Here is a 15,931-nt window from a genome sequence, read left to right on the forward strand (position 1 = left end):
CCCTTGGGTCTCCTGATCCTGTGTCCCCCAGCTCAGCCATTCAGGGGCCATAAGAATTCCCTGTTGTCCAACAATGAACCATGGGGTCAGAACAGCTCTGGGACCTTCCGCCTCAGCCTCACCCTGTTCCATTCACAAAAACCTCAAGGCACCTATTGAACAACTTAAAGACACCAACCACGGTCAGATGGGGATAGTGAAAATGATGAAGAAATGTGGAAGGATGGAGATAGAAGGAAAGGCGGGAGAGACAGAGAAACACACAGGGAAAAGGAGACAGAGGAAGGGAGGGAAAGAGAGAGAGTGGAAAGAGGGAGCGAGAGATAAAGAGACAGGGAGAGAGAGAGGCTGTCCTATTATGTTCTCTCCAATGTCTCTCTGAGTTTAAGCTATGTCTGTCACTTTTTCTCTCTCTGTCTCTGCCTCTCTATCTCTGTGTAAGTCACTCTCTGTCTACCTCTTTCTGTCCCTATCTCTCAGTGTCTCTGTCTCATCCTTTATGTCTCTCTGGCTCCATCTTTGTCTCTCTGCCTGTCTCTTTCTTAATGTTTCTCTCTCTATGACTGCCCCTTTGTGCCTCTGCCACTCTTTCTCCCTCTCTTCCTCCCACCCTTCTTCCCTCCCTTTCTCTCTCAAGTCTGATTCCCTGTCTCTACTCCTCTCTGCTTCTTTTCCTCTCCTCACCTTCCCCTGTATCTGGGGCCTGGGGAAGGCATGTTCCAGATGGAGATGACAGGAACAAGTATCCCTTCCACAGCCACAACCTCTCCCTCTTTCATTTCAGGTGCTGCCTGAAACTGCCTTCACCATGAGCCTTTTGAGCACAGCCATCCTGCTTTGGCTCCTGGCTCTTACCTGTCTATTCCTGATCCCTACTCAGGCACAAGGATCGACTTTCTGCAGGAATCAGACCTCTCCCATTCATAGGAAACCCGCTGAAGCTAGGCTCCCAGAGCATGCTGACATCCCTCACAGAGGCACTGACCCCTTAGCTTGAGGAGGAGGGAATAAGGAGGCCAAATGTCACCTCTGTGTTCCTACCCACAGCTCAGTAAGGAGTACAACCCTGTGTACAGGGATATACTCCTTGTACACAGGGCCATGTATCTTGGATCCAGGCAGCTGGTGGTCCTCAGTGGGTACAAAACTATGAAGGAGGCTCTTGTGGACCATGATAAGGACTTCAGTGGTTGGAGTGACTTCCTCTTATTTTCCAAGTTCAACAAGGAAAATGGTAAGCCTACCCCTCCTCTCCTCCCTCCCAGAAAACACTTTCTCCACTATTGCAATATGAAAGACGGAGATAGTTCTCCCGTCTTGGTGTCCCTCAAGGTCACTGATTCCTTTAGAGGCATTAGATGGCATGGAAACTGCACAGTCCAGGACTGGGATGAAATTGTCCAAGCTTCACTGTCTCCAGACACCATCATTATCTTAAATTGTACTTTTGTTCTAATCCCCATTTCCATTTCAAGCTCAATACCAATCTTATCAGTCTTTATTTTAACATCAACCTGATACTCAAATTCCATCTCAATTGACAAGTCAAATGATCCAGAACCAGTCCTGACTGTCCACCTAGACCTCGATCCAATCTGCATGATAAATTTCCGTAAACAACCTCATCCCAATCCTATTGGTCAAAATGAACTCATAATTTCTTCCAAATCCCTAGCTCCATCTTTTATCCCAAAGACTCTCCGATTTGACCAATCTCCAATACCTATTTTCCATCTAATCCTACAAACTCAATCACCCAATCCAACACATCAAATAACAACCCAACCTCAACCTAAATCAAAATTAAATCTCAGCACCAATATACCAAACCCATCCCATGCTCCAATATCATTTGAAAAAGTAAAAAATCTCACAGGAAGAGTGACATAAGCTTGGACTCAAAAAGAAAATCCAGTTCTGTCAGTAATCAGACTGGAAGGACAGACAGAGAAAGCCAGCTACGAAGTAAACAGGAAATATTGTTCCTCCCAACATCATGCAGTAGCTGTAAAATGCTGTAAGGACCCCCTCTTTTGAGTGACTCCTAATGTTTTTTAACAATGACCCCCTAGACTTCTTCTTTATACCCATCTACTGCCTAGAATATGCAATTGTTCAATCAGCCACATCTCATGATTGATTGCATCCAATCCCTAAGTAATCTCCACTTCTCCTAATCCCTCTTTAGAAAGACCAACTATTACAGAACTTACTCCACTTACCTTAGACTCTTCTCAGAATTCTTCAGCATGAACCCGAATCTTACACAAGGCACTGCTCCCATCCCACTTAATGACCAGCACTCCATGGTTCTTCTGTAGTGTCCTTCCTCCCTGTATCAAATCAATTAACCTGATTTTGTCACACTACAATTTTGTCCCTGGTAGTCTTTGGCTGATTAGGCTTTAATACATTCTACCCACCCCCGTTGTATTACCAACCTTGCCTACTGAACACCATTCTGATTATCAGCGTCAAGACAATCCACTAATCCCATGCTTGATCTAACCTGATTCCCTTGCTTCTACCCCTTGTCAATCATGTCACCAAACCAAACTACACTGTACCAACTCCATTGTAAACCCCAACCACATCCACCTCATATGCTAGGTCAAACTCTCACTGACAATTCAATAGCTTGTCCTATTGGGAATTGAGAAAGAAACTATTACTGTGTTTTTCAAACTTTTAAAGCACACGTTCTTTATTCAAAATACTATGTTGAAGGTTACTATGAGGCTGAAAAAGACAGGTGCCAGGCTGAAAGTGAGGGACCTGGAGACTTTCATCCTAGGCTCACTTTCTTAATCCTGCAGAGTCTCATGGGGAACACATGCCACTACCATAGATGGCTTCCCGATATCTGACTAGCTTCAGAGATGTCTGGGGCCAAAACTCTTTCTATAATATTGAGGTTACTTCCCCACTTTCATTTTATTCCTCTGGCTTGAGCATATGACTACAATTGTCCATGTGTATTGGAAGAGGGAGAGGAAGAAGGGAGATAAGTTCACCTTATTAAATCTGGACAGTAAAACATCTGAGAACATATATAGTATGTTCTTAAAAATAGACACCATCTAAGTTTTTCATACATAGTATAAAGAAAGCAGCCTAGGATCTGTCGTTTACTAGCTGTGTACTCTTGGCAGGTAGCCTCCCTGATCTGACCCCCAGTTTACTATTCTGAGAAGACTGAGAAGATTCAATGAGATAATGTACTTTGTTTTTTTGAGGCCAGCAATTCAGAGAAAATTGGAACTTGCCCTCTCAGAACTCTTAGTCTAATGGGGTAAACAGCCCTGTCACTAGGCAGTGATATGCTGAACTTATCAAGGTTGTGAAGGGAAAATGCTGGTAGCTTTGGGAGTGCAGAGAGAAAGCCTGATGACTTGGAGGTCAGGGAAGGCTTCCTAGTGTAAGGGACTTATACATTCTATGGTTCTCCAAGCAGGTTATCAGGAAAGGGAGACTCACAGGGCAGTGATCCCCAGGAATAAATGTCCATTGAGCTAGCTCACCCTCTTTTCTCTCAGGCATTACTTTCTCCTATGGCAGCAAGTGGAATGTCCTATGAAAGTTTGGTGAGCAGGTTCTGCATAAAATCAGGTTGGAGAAACAGAGCCTTGAGAAGCAGATCCTGGAAGAAGTCAGCTTCCTGATGGTAAAGGTAAGAAGAACTGAAGGTCAGCCCTGGTCCTGGCTCTTTGACATTCAACTTTTTCTGTCAGAGTTACTCTGTATGGGAATGCAGGTTGTGCACTGCAGCACTTCTGGAAGATTCATTCACTTAGACTCCAATGTAAATAGCTTACCCTGGAGTGTTGCAACCAAGTATCCCAGTTTGTGGTGCTGTGTGCCCTTGATGTTAATGGCAAGGTATGATTGATGTGGTAGCAACTGTCATCTGGTCCTGTTATCTGTGAGTATAGTATTTGGAGTCTAGTATACATAATTGTGATGGAGATTATGATGATGGTGGTGAGGTGATGTTTATACTTTTGAACATGCACCATGTGTCTAGTCCTATGCTAACCACATCAGTTCATGTAAGCCTCACAAATATCAGTTATGCAGATGAGGAAACTGAAGTACAAAGATATCAAATAACCATCTTGAAGTCATAATGCCAGTTGGTGCAGGAATCAGGATCCAAACATAAGTTGAACCGGCACTAGGGTTCACACATAACCAATGCAGTACACATCTAAGGTATTATCTCTACACCAATACCCATTAAGACTTGAGTGATTGCTGAAAATCAGACACCATGATAAACAATTCACACATATTGTATCATTTCATCCTCACCATAACCACTTAGGCAGGAAGCATTACAGAGGAGGACACTGAGGTGCACAGAGCTTAAGTCATAGAGTCCTAAAGTCACACAGCCAGGAAGTGGTGGAGCTAGGATTCAAAGCCAAGTCAAAATCTGTGCTCATCCACATCTTGCTGGGTACTGATATGAAGAAAAGAGTTAAGAAATCATTCAAACAGCCTTACTGAATTTCTGCTTTTGGTCAAGGTGGAGTAACAGAGACTGGATTTTACCTCCATGTGAAATAACTAGAAAAATGAAAAAAAATACATGAAATATCGGGAACCCAAGGGTAGCCCAAGAGTTGGTCTGAGTCGAGGAAACAGAGCTTGGAGTTTAGGGAGGACAATGTCTCTCAGAGAAGTTGACCAGAGAAGTCTTCTCTCAGAGAAATCGACCAGTGAGGAGAGAGCTGCAAAGATTGAGACCTCTAAACATCTGCAGAGAGTCTGCTTTGTGTCCAGCTGAGACTGCTCAGCATATGTGTATGAGGACCAGAGGGAAGGAAAAGAACCATGCAAAGGAAGCAGAAGGAAAAAACCTCATAGCTCATTCAGACTTGAGAGAGTTCCTGTTTCCTCTATCCAGGTGGAAGATATTATAGTATGGAACATTAGGTAGAGCACTCAGAAGGGTATTGCTTCAGTGATTGTCTAAAATTATCCATAGATTACAAGATACTCTAATTCCTTCTAACAAAACCTAAATCTAACCTCAAAAGGAAATATTGTTTCCAAGTAATTTAACTATATCTCATAATAGGGCTTAAGACTACTTATAGAAATAAAAACATATCCAGTACCCAGCAGCGTCTGGCATTGAATCAAAAATTACCAAACATTTAAGGAGACAGGAAAATTTGACTGAATTAGTTATCATTGTGTGCACATTACACCAAAACTAACCATCTTAAAAAAATTTATTATCTCACAGTTCCTGAGATTCAGGAATTCAGGAGCATTTACTGGGCAGTTCTGGATCAGAGTCTTCTATTCAGTTACAGTCAAGAGCTTGGCCAGAGCTTCAGTCATCTGAAAGTTTGATGGGAAGTGGAGGATCTGCTCCAAGCCCAATCATCTGGTTTACAGAAGTAGCCACAGCACATGGGCTTCTCCATTGGACTTGACCACAATGTGGTCAAGCATGGCCTGTGGTATTGTACTGGATGGTTGCACAGAGACTTTTAACTGCAGGCTGAATTCTATAAGTTGTGTACTTGAGTTGTTTACAGAATTTCCAATTGTTCTCTTGCTGAATAGTGTTTATGTGTCATCTGTTCTGTCCTATTGCCTTGATTTGTTGTGTCATAATGCCAATTGTAATGTGTCCTGTACTGTCTGTTTTATTACTGTGTGTCATTTTGATGTTGCATATTACAGTGCAGTGTGTCATTTTTTGTGCCCTGTGTTCCAGAATATTCTAGCATATGTTATTATGCAGTGTGTATTTTGTTTAGTGTCATCGTGTCTTGTGAAGTGCTCTGGGCTTCCCTGTGACTACCCTTATTATTGAATTTTGTTGTGTGTTACAATACACGGTTGCTGTATTTTCTGTGTGTTTGGTTGCCATGTGTTGTTAGGTGTTTGCTGAGACCAGCTGGGTTACTGTATACTTTTGAGGTTCTGTTAGGCTATATGTTGTGCAATCATGTACATTCTCTGTGTGCCAATTATATTTCTGTAGATTAGTTGTATGTGGTTTGAACTACATTTTCAGTTGCACAAATTCTGTTGTGTTGCACATTGGGGTTCCTGAGTGGTGGGGCAACCAGAACAGTGTCCCCACCCTCCTTATCCACCACTTGTAGGCCTTATCCACCACTTACACCACTTTACTGCAGAGTTGCTCTCTGTGCAACACCATCTGCTCCATGCTCTGCAGCTGCCTTGATTATGAAGATGAGCATCTGGTGACCATCACTTGGCTCCTCCAAGACAGCTTCCAGATCATTAACAGCCACTGGGTCAAGTTTGGCCATATGCTGAATGTCCATCTAGGATGGGTTGGGCAGCTTTGAAAATGGGTGGACAAAATGATTTGGTTTGGCTCAAAGAATTAAAGATAGAGATGCCCTATGATCCAGCCATCCCACTACTGGGAATCTATCCAACAAACCTGAAATCAACAATCCAAAGAGGTTTATGCACCCCTATGTTCATTGCAGCATTATTCACTATAGCCAAGAAGTGGAAGCAACCTAAGTGTCCCTCGACTGACGATTGGATCAGAAAATGTGGCATATATATACAATGGAATACTACTCAGCCATAAAAAAAGACAAAATCATCCCATTTGCAATAACATGGATGGGCCTGGAGGGTATTGTGTTAAGTGAAATAAGCCAGAAAGAGAAAGACAAACACTGTATGATCTCACTCATATGTGGAATATAAACCAACACATGGACAGAGAAAACTGTATTGTGTTTACCAGGGGCTTTGGGTGGGCACAAGGGGTGAAGGGAGAAATATATATGGTGATGGACAAACAAAAATGTACAACCCAAAATTTTCACAATGTTAAAAACTATTAAAACATCAATAAAAAAATGATTTGGTTTGGGAGTAGGGCAATCAAGATTGTGGAACAGAGAGTTTGGGGTGGTAGAGAGGACACCAAGGATCAGAGGATACTGGGATAGGGAGACACCAAGGTCAGCTATGAGGTGGTGAAGATTATCCCACAGTGCAGGAGTTGGAGACACCTCACTGACCACCTCATGCACCTCACCTCTAACCTCCTGACCTACCCCACCCATTCCTCACCTGACACTCCAACACCTCCTTTCATGGCTCACCTCTCCATTCTCCCTGCCCCCACTGGTTTCTACCTGACCCCAACCTTCCTTTTTGATCCTATGTGTTCCCACCCACTCCTCCCAACCCTGCCCCACCCCCAGATACAACTTCTCCCCAAGGCTCCTAGACTGTCTGCCTGGGCCACATCATTGTCTCTTCCATAACTTGGAGTGCCTGAAGGACCTCATTACTTACAGAATTTGTGAACATCAGGCCTCCTTTGACCCGAGCTCTCCCCCTGACTTCATCAACTGCTCCTCACCAAGATGGCACACGTAAAAACTGCCTGGAAGTCTCATCTCTGGTATGACCTGGAGCCTGTATGCTGGCCCTGCCCCAAGAGAAAACCAGGAAGCCCAACACTAGGTTGGGAAAGCTCAGAGGACAGGATGGGGGGTTCTGAGATGTTCCTCCCCACCAAACCTTAGGTGGAGCCCAAACACCTGGGTGCTTTGCCCTGGAAAAATCAGCCAACCTCAACCTCCTCCTGCTTCATCGATTAACACTCATTAAGAAGTCATTAATGAACCCTCTGAGATTTGACTTTCAGGTCTTGGAGTGAGATGTATCAGGCCCTCCCCCTCCACATACCCCAATTCCCCCAGTGGAAGGTTTAGATAGGGCAGACACTGACACCCAGGAATGTGTGTGCAAATCTCATGGGGTAATATTGAGGATGCTTGATCCCCAGACTGTGGCCACATACACCCTACTCCTAAGAGCATGAAAAACCCCTGATCCACTTCAACTTGTAGACCTTTGTGATCACCATGCACAATCCGCTCTTTTCCAATGAAGAACCATTGGGCATCATGCCTTCCTCGCTCTGCTAAAGTACCCAAAAGTGTAAGGTGCACTTCCAAGCCTGCCCAGGAGTCCTGCCCATGCAGTCCTGCTCTCAGATCCCACAATGCACACAGACCCAGGTTCAAGCCTCCCACCCAGAGAGCCTTCCTAGCCCTACACACACACACACACACACATACCCCCCTATAATTTCATTCTGCAACCTATTCACAGGGCCCTAATTTTGCTTCCAGTCTCTCCCACACAGTCCTTCACCACTCACCAGACTCATCCATACTCCGAATTCTGCCCACTTCTGCAAAGGGTATCTGACTCAAACCTCCTTTCCCAGAAGCCCTGCCCAGATACTCATTTCTGGCCTCCAAAAATAGACCCATATCTCCTGGTCTCTGTCATCTGCCCACTCACACTCCCTTAAAACAATCGTAGTCCCTCAGCGCCATGACCCAACCCAACCTTTTTCCACCACCACCCTCTGTGAACCCACTAACCCAAGTAGCATTCCCTTCCCTCCCAGTCTTCCACAAATCCCAACAAGTTCTTATGGGCCCGCCTCCTGCTTGGAGAAACCAGAATACATTACTCCTGACTACCCCACACTCTCCCACACAAAGGCCCAGCCTCGGTGACAGCATCTCCCACCTCCAACACCCTCAGCCCACGTGAAGGAGAAGATTGACTGCACGGTGGGGTGTATGTGGCTGCCAGCACTGAAGGACCATGAGGCCATACCTTACACAGACGCTGTGATACCCGAGGTTCAGCACTTCACAGACGTCATTCCCCTGAAGTTTCCATGTCAAATCTCCAGGGACACAGTATTATCTGGCTTTTTGCTGCCCAACATATATCACCAACTGATCTCCACCTAGGAACTTGGCAACTGACACCTGAGCCCTGGTACCCAGGTCTCAGGCACTTGGAGCCTTGGCAACCAGCACCCTGAGCCACTGCAACAGGCATCCAAGGTTCTGGCACCCAGAACCAGACCTCTCCCCCAGGATTCCCTCCTGTGCCCAGCAATCTAGAACACATTCTGAACACCCCACCTCTTCATAAGGCCAGTTTCCCCTTCCCAGGATCCCTCTCCAGAACCAGGGGCTCAGGCAATTATCCACAGTGTTCTGAGACTGATCCCCATTCCCAGAACACCAAGTCAGGCACCCCAGATGCCCTTCCTCAGGAGAGGGAGCCCATGCCCACACCTCAGACCCCCATCCACACATCTCAGCCTGAGACCTGTGCACAGCACTTGGGACCTGAGACTTTAACTTCTCCAACGCTCTGCATTTCAAGCCCCCAAAGCTTCCAGCCGTGGAGAATATGAGTTCTGCTTCCAAGAACGATGCGTACCCCCAATACCATTGATTTCCACCTTCCCCACAAGGCATGGATGTTATCATCCTCCTCAACACAGTCCACCGCGACCCCAGTCAGCTCGTGAAGCCCCCCCGGAGTTCAACCCAGAGCACTTTCTGGATGTCAATCAGTGCTTCAAGAAGTGGCCTGCCTTCATGCTCTTCTTTGCTGGTGAGTGGGGTGAGGGTGGGAGTCACAGCCTTGGAATGTCCAGAGTCCTATTCTCCTACCTACATCCCTCAGCCCTGATTCCACTCCCCACTCTCACTGCATTTATTTCGGCTTTGGAAACACAGAAAACCCCAAGAAGTGTCTGCTCTGTGTGCTCAGAGACACACCCAAGTCTGTCCAATTCTGTAGCTGGAGGCAGAGAGTGACTAAAACCTTAGAAGTGGGTACTGTAATGTGAACTTTGTCGTTCAGTGCAATGGAAGTTCTTCAAGTTTTTCTTGTTTTAGTCTACTATCTTGATGGAAAAAATATTGATGTTTACATAGTAGCAAAACAGTAGAATAATTGTAAGAGGTAACAATTATGATATTGCCAACTGTGTGCACCCGGCACAGATGAGAAAGACTACAGAGGTGGTTTAATAACGTGGACACAGATGCTAGACCACTGGAATCTGCATCTTGGCTCTGTCACTACAAGCTGTGTGGCCTTGAGCAAGTCACTTAACATCTTATCTCGTCGACCATGTCAACTCACACCCTATCTCTACTCCAGGGAGTCGGATGTGCCTGGGCAAGTCACTGGCAAGCATGGCTCTCTTCCTCTACCTCACGACATCCTTCAGAGCTTCTCATTGCAGCCACTGGGGGTGCCCGAGGACATCAACCTGACCCCAATTGGCCCTGGTCCCAATAAGATATCAGGGCCCTTCCAGATGACCCTGTGCAAGTGCTGAGACCCTCTTTGCTCACACTGGCTGCCAGTGCTTCTCTTCATCACACTCTGCTTCACAGTTCTTGTCATCGAACCTCCCCCCACCCCAAATAGGTCTCCCACTTGTTCTAAATCTCACCCTCCCATGGTTACCTGCCAACCCAGAGTCAGCAAAAGACACGAGGGAGGGTGAGTCTATGCTTCTGCTTTAGTAGCTTGCAGGCCCTGAAACTTGTCCATGTCTCACCTTTCCCTGGATTTTTTGTTTGGTTTCTTATTAAAGCTACCTTGGAAGTAAAGCCAACATGGTCATCTGGATTTAAGGGAGGAGGATGGTCGCTTGGGAAAGGGAGAGGTAGGTCAACTTTGCTTGTTCTGGCTGCAAGGAGGGAACTGGAACAGAACTGGAACTCCTGCTCTCACCTCAGAGAAGCTGCGTGGGTAGAACCAAATTTTCTGGGGACAGGCTGGGAGGTAAATGTTGTAAAGGACTAAAGACAGAGGGCAGAGAAAGAAGAGCGAAGGAGGAAGGGGAAAAGACAACAACCCAGAAGAATACTGGACAGAGAGTGAGAATGGGAGAGTAACAGGGATATACAGAGAAAGAGGCAAAAGAAATTGAGAAACAGAGAGCAAAATATAGACACAGAAAGAGAATAAGGAATAGTGTCTTACACATAATAAACCATGTACCTGCCAGTGTTCTAAATGCTTTATATGTACTCACTCATAGACTTCCCAAAACAGATCCCTGAACCAGATACTATTAGTATCATCTCCACATACAGACTGGGAAACTAAGGGACAGAGAGTTGAAGTCACTTCTAATGTCACAGTGCTAGGAAGAGATCAGGCTTGGATTTAAACCCAGTTTGGTTGGCACCAGTGTCCATGATCTTAAGCACTGCTTCTCAATAGAAAGGGAAAAGGCAAGACTAGTAACCATTCTGATGGTCAGGGCCCTGCCATACCAGATATCAAATACTTTAAATATCACTCTGACAAATAATAAGTGCTGGACTCTCTACTAGTTAGTAGAATTATGTTGGCAAACAAGGCAGACATGGTCCCTGTCTCATCATGTTTAAATTCTTGTTTTCTTCAACTCTGGCTTGATTTATTTTGGGTTACAGATTGATCTGTTTGTCTCTTCAAAAACATATGGTCCTTTCACACAATATTACCTCATAGTTGAAAAGATCTTATGGTTCAGTATTCATTGATATTCTCAGGAATTCAAAGCATGTCAATTCTCCAAAATATTCCTACACACTTAAGTACAAATTACAAATGTCTTCATAGTTATGGAAATTACAAAGATTTGTAAAATTTTCTAATCATCTAAAAATGATACCTGTGATGCATGTTCCACCCTCATTATATGTTGCTCCCAATTAGTAGATTCCTTTCTGAGGAGATTGAGATGAATAAGGTAGTATAGGAAGGTGCCTTCTCCAACCTGTAACAGGATATTTATTTGTATGTGAATTTTAGATCCATACTGTGGAAATTAATAAAAGAAACATTAATTAAATTGGAGTTGGGAAGACTTGTAGGGGGCTAGCTCTCATGCCCTGTCACACATCGTCAGTTACACCAACCAGGAAGAGAAAGAAGGTTGAATCTTGACAGGAAGTAAAACTACTTTACTAGTGAAGGAAGATTTCTCTCCCCACCCTGCAAAAGCACAGCCAATGAGAAATGCCACAGCTCAGCCAATGAGAAGCTGTTGCCACACTGAACTGTTCCTTTCTCCCAACGGACTTTTATTTAGAACAGCCCCTCCCTACTCCTACTTTTTCTCTATAAAGGCAGCTCCCCTTCTTTGTTTGTTGGATTTGCCTATGGTTTACCATAGCATGCACATCGAAAACTGCAATTCTTTTTGGCTATTCCCAAGTAAATTCATTTTGAGGATAAAATAACAGGCAAATTTGCTTTTTAAGTTGACTTATATGGTGTCAGAAGTGAAATCTAAAGGAGACAACCCCAAGATGTGGTGACCCCCAGAAATGACCTGCACTGAGCCCCTAGTGCTCATCGCTTCTGTGACTTGCTACCTGCTTTCAGTTTGGTTGAGTCTCCTCTTGGATTTCAAGCTCTGCTCCCTTTGTGTTCTGAGCTCTCAAACTTTATTCAGGACCAGGAGATGCTTTATTGTCTCTGGGGTTTGGGGGCAGTTTTGTCCTCAAGGTTCAAGGCTCTTTCCGTGGGTTCAAGGCATCATCCTTGGTGAGTACTCAGTTGTATTCTGAAGGTAGCACACTTCCTTATGGGGCCTGGGGTGCTGAAAATCCATTTTTCTTTAGTATTCAGATTCCATTTGGAATTAGGGCTGGGAATCCAGCAACTTTTCTCATGTTTTTAGATTCCTTTGGGGATCAGGGCTGGGACTATAGCAACTTTCTTGTGTTTTCAGAGTAAATTTCAGAAATGGGATCCCAGTCATCTAAATGTTCTGAGGGAAACTCTCTTTTAGGAACCCCAGTTTGGTTTATTTTTAAGAACTTCGAGCCCCCTAAATGCACAAGTGGGCCAAACAGACCAGAAGCAGTCCAGAATTGCAATGGTCACCATGGGGAACTTTTGATCTCCCAAAACTAGCTTTTCTTAAAACCAAATTGGAAGACCATGGCTCTAAAATTAAGCAAAACAAATGGCATGTCTATTTTCATTGGTATGTGGAAGCTTCTGGATACACACAAAACTCTAAAATTTCCTCACTACAAGATAACTTGTCTAAATTACCTGAAACAACTACAAAACTAAGGGATAACAAAATGGCTTCAGAAGATTCATGTTCCTCTCCCCCTTCTTCTTTGTCTCAGGCATCATCTTGTTTATCTTCCCAGACTCTTTTGTCTCAGGCCCCACCTGGGCAGCCATCTTGTGTCCATGCTCCACCCCAACACCATCTTCCTCTCTTTCCCCCTGTGAAAACCTGCCCCCTTTAAGATCAGACACTCTGCATGTTCAAATGCTGAAGCTTTAATTACTATTGCTAAGTTTTTAACTGGAACAAATAAACAACTAGAAGGAAACATTTAAATAACAATTGACCTAGACTTTTGATAATAGAAAAAATGACTCCAAAAAGAGCTCTAAAATGATCCTTACAGCGTGCAAATAAAAATCGTTAGTAAAAGACTTTGGCCACCTGAACAAGTAAACTTAACTCAGTCCATCTGCCAGAAATACAATTTGGATCCAACTATTCTTTTGAGTTTTGTACCTGAGACATGAGTAATTGTTTTAAAATGAAAGCTATGAGATCTCTGTTTATACCTGTCTATGTGTCTATGTATGTATATTATAGAGATATGATATTTTTCTACCTCTGGATGGTATTGCTAGAATTGGTTTGTAAAAGGCTCTATTTAATTGGCTTAAAATTAAGTGCTTATAAATTAAGTGTTCCTAAATCTCAGAAATATAATAGAAACTAACTTAAATGCTTTTCAGGTTCACTTGACCTAAATAAATCTTTAGCAAAAAAAAAAAAAAAAACAAAAACTAGCTTAAGGTTGTTAGTGTAATAAAAAAATTTTTTTAAAGACATGTCTTCAGAATTGTTAGTATTGGGTGTAATGAAAATGTGCAACTTTCTCTCTGCCTGAGTTTACTAGTCAAGCGGGCTGATGCTGTCTCTGTTATAAAATTTGTCAACAAGAAAGTAACTTAAGATGATGATTGGCTATTTCATGTCTAATCCAAGCAAGTCAAAAGTAACTAATTAAAATAAATGTAAATAAAGTCAAACTTTATACCAAGTTAAACTAAATAGTGGATAGTCATTGAATACCTAATTATTTTCCAAACAAGATAAAATGCTTAAACATTAATTATGAACATAGGTTTATCTACTTTTGGCTTCCCATTGCAAAGAAACTAAGCATAAATTTGGGGGTCTACCTTGTGCCACATTGAAAGATCACACTATTCAAAAGGGCATATTCCTAGAAATTATAAAATAGATTTATAAATCTCCCAGTCTATGAATGCTTACTTCTTAGTTTCCACTAGGAATTGGGCATTCTAAGGGTTAAAATATGTAACTAAACCTACTAGAACCAAAAAGGGAAACATCTCTGTATGCAAGGAAAGTAGGATGTGTGTTTCAGTAAAAGAAGTTAGGAGAAACGGAAATGCATTTTGTTGAGGGTAAAGAGAGTAACTTTGTCTTAAAGAGAGGCTGTTTTGGGGAGGGAATGGGAAAAAGGAAAACATAGGACATAATCTGAAAGTAAAAAGAAAGTTGGAGAAGGTTTATGGAAAGGAATCTTGGGAAAGCAATTTTAATGTGTAGTCGAGCTGGAAAACGAATTTATCGAAATGAGTTCTAATACAAAAATAAGATGGTGAAAAATTAAAAATTGGCTTCCTTTATTCTTGAAAGGATAAGATTTTCTTAGGCTACTGGTCTGCTCTTGATAACAGATTGTGAAAGCTTCTTTACCTTTAAGCAGTATGTCTAGAAAATACAGATTTTGTATTTTGTCAAAATAATTTCCTGTGTTGTTTTTTGTCTTGTCTTTAATTACTTAAGAAAACTAAGTCCTCTTAGTATTGAAGGGATTAAGTTTTGCTTACAACTATGTAACCTTTTGTATTTGCCTTTGAAACCTGTTGCTGTTCCTTTGGTGAAACAAATATTTAAGTATTATGTCATAATGATCTGTGATCCTATTTGGTCAAGTGTCGAAAACTTTTGATATTTTTAACAAGCCTCCCAAAATATTAAAATTCTAAATGATGCCTTTTTCACGTGGATATAACTTTTGGATTTTCCAGAGGGCACCTGGGACATCTCAAAAGATTTATTCCCTTCCCTTATAAAAAGAGAGACATTACACTAACTAGGCTTATTTGGTATGTCAAATTACATGAGAAACATAGTCAAATAAGTAATAATAGACCTTTTTAAGTTATATTGTATGGGTGAAAGTTACTAAAAACTGTATAACTAAAATTGTATAAATCTCCTAAAAATCTGATATGTCCTAGTATAATATATACATAGTAATATAACCTGTAATTGCAGTTACTATCTAATGTTACAAAATACCCAAATTTTCTTGCCAATTGTATTTAATCATTACCTTTTTTTAAAAAACAAAAAGTCTTTGTCAGTTACAGATAGTTATTGTTTCACTCTGTTGCTTTTACATTTATGTGTCATTTTCAAAGAGATTCATGAAAAAGACTTTGACAAGTACTCCAGAACACAGGTTTTGATAACTTTATGATCTAACACTGAACTGGGCAAGAATTTCTAAAACTCTAATGGAAAACTGATTGCTTTAATGTTTTATTTTCCAGATGTATAGGACTTCTTTTTCTTCTCCTCTCCTTTAAGCTATCTATAACTTAAAGCAATTTGGTAAAGTCTATCTTTGCAACCAGGTTGACATATTTATGTTTTTCTCTCTACCTGATCCTTTGAGTTTTCTTTTCCTGACAATACTTGTATTTGCATGGGCTCAGTTAAGGTCTGTTCTCCTTGTACAAAACACAATTGGAAATATTGGCTACTTTTCCAAGGCTTTGACTAGAATATTATATTTAAAAACGATGTACATAGACTCAGATATGACCAGACAGCTTTAAGGAACTGCTTGAAAAATGATCCTAGTACCTTGCTTACAAGGTTCCAGCAAAGCAATCTTTACAAAGAATTTATATGGTGAATCATTGTTTTTGCTGCATTTATATAAATAATCAGGCCAAGTTTAATACAAACAAATTAGTTTTACTATTATTA

At 42.2% G+C, this 15,931-nt stretch overlaps 2 pseudogenes; both read left to right on the forward strand.

The window, feature by feature from the left end:
• Positions 1–808: 808 nt before the first annotated feature.
• Positions 809–15,931, forward strand: part of LOC106803720 (cytochrome P450 2F5-like) — a 57,306-nt pseudogene continuing 42,183 nt past the window's right edge.
• On the forward strand, positions 5,465–10,286 carry LOC101390372 (cytochrome P450 2F1-like; annotated as a pseudogene).

The sequence above is a fragment of the Ceratotherium simum genome, chromosome 33, assembly GCF_057802395.1.
Source record: "Ceratotherium simum simum isolate JZ-2026a chromosome 33, ASM5780239v1, whole genome shotgun sequence".
Taxonomy (NCBI): Eukaryota; Metazoa; Chordata; class Mammalia; order Perissodactyla; family Rhinocerotidae; genus Ceratotherium; species Ceratotherium simum.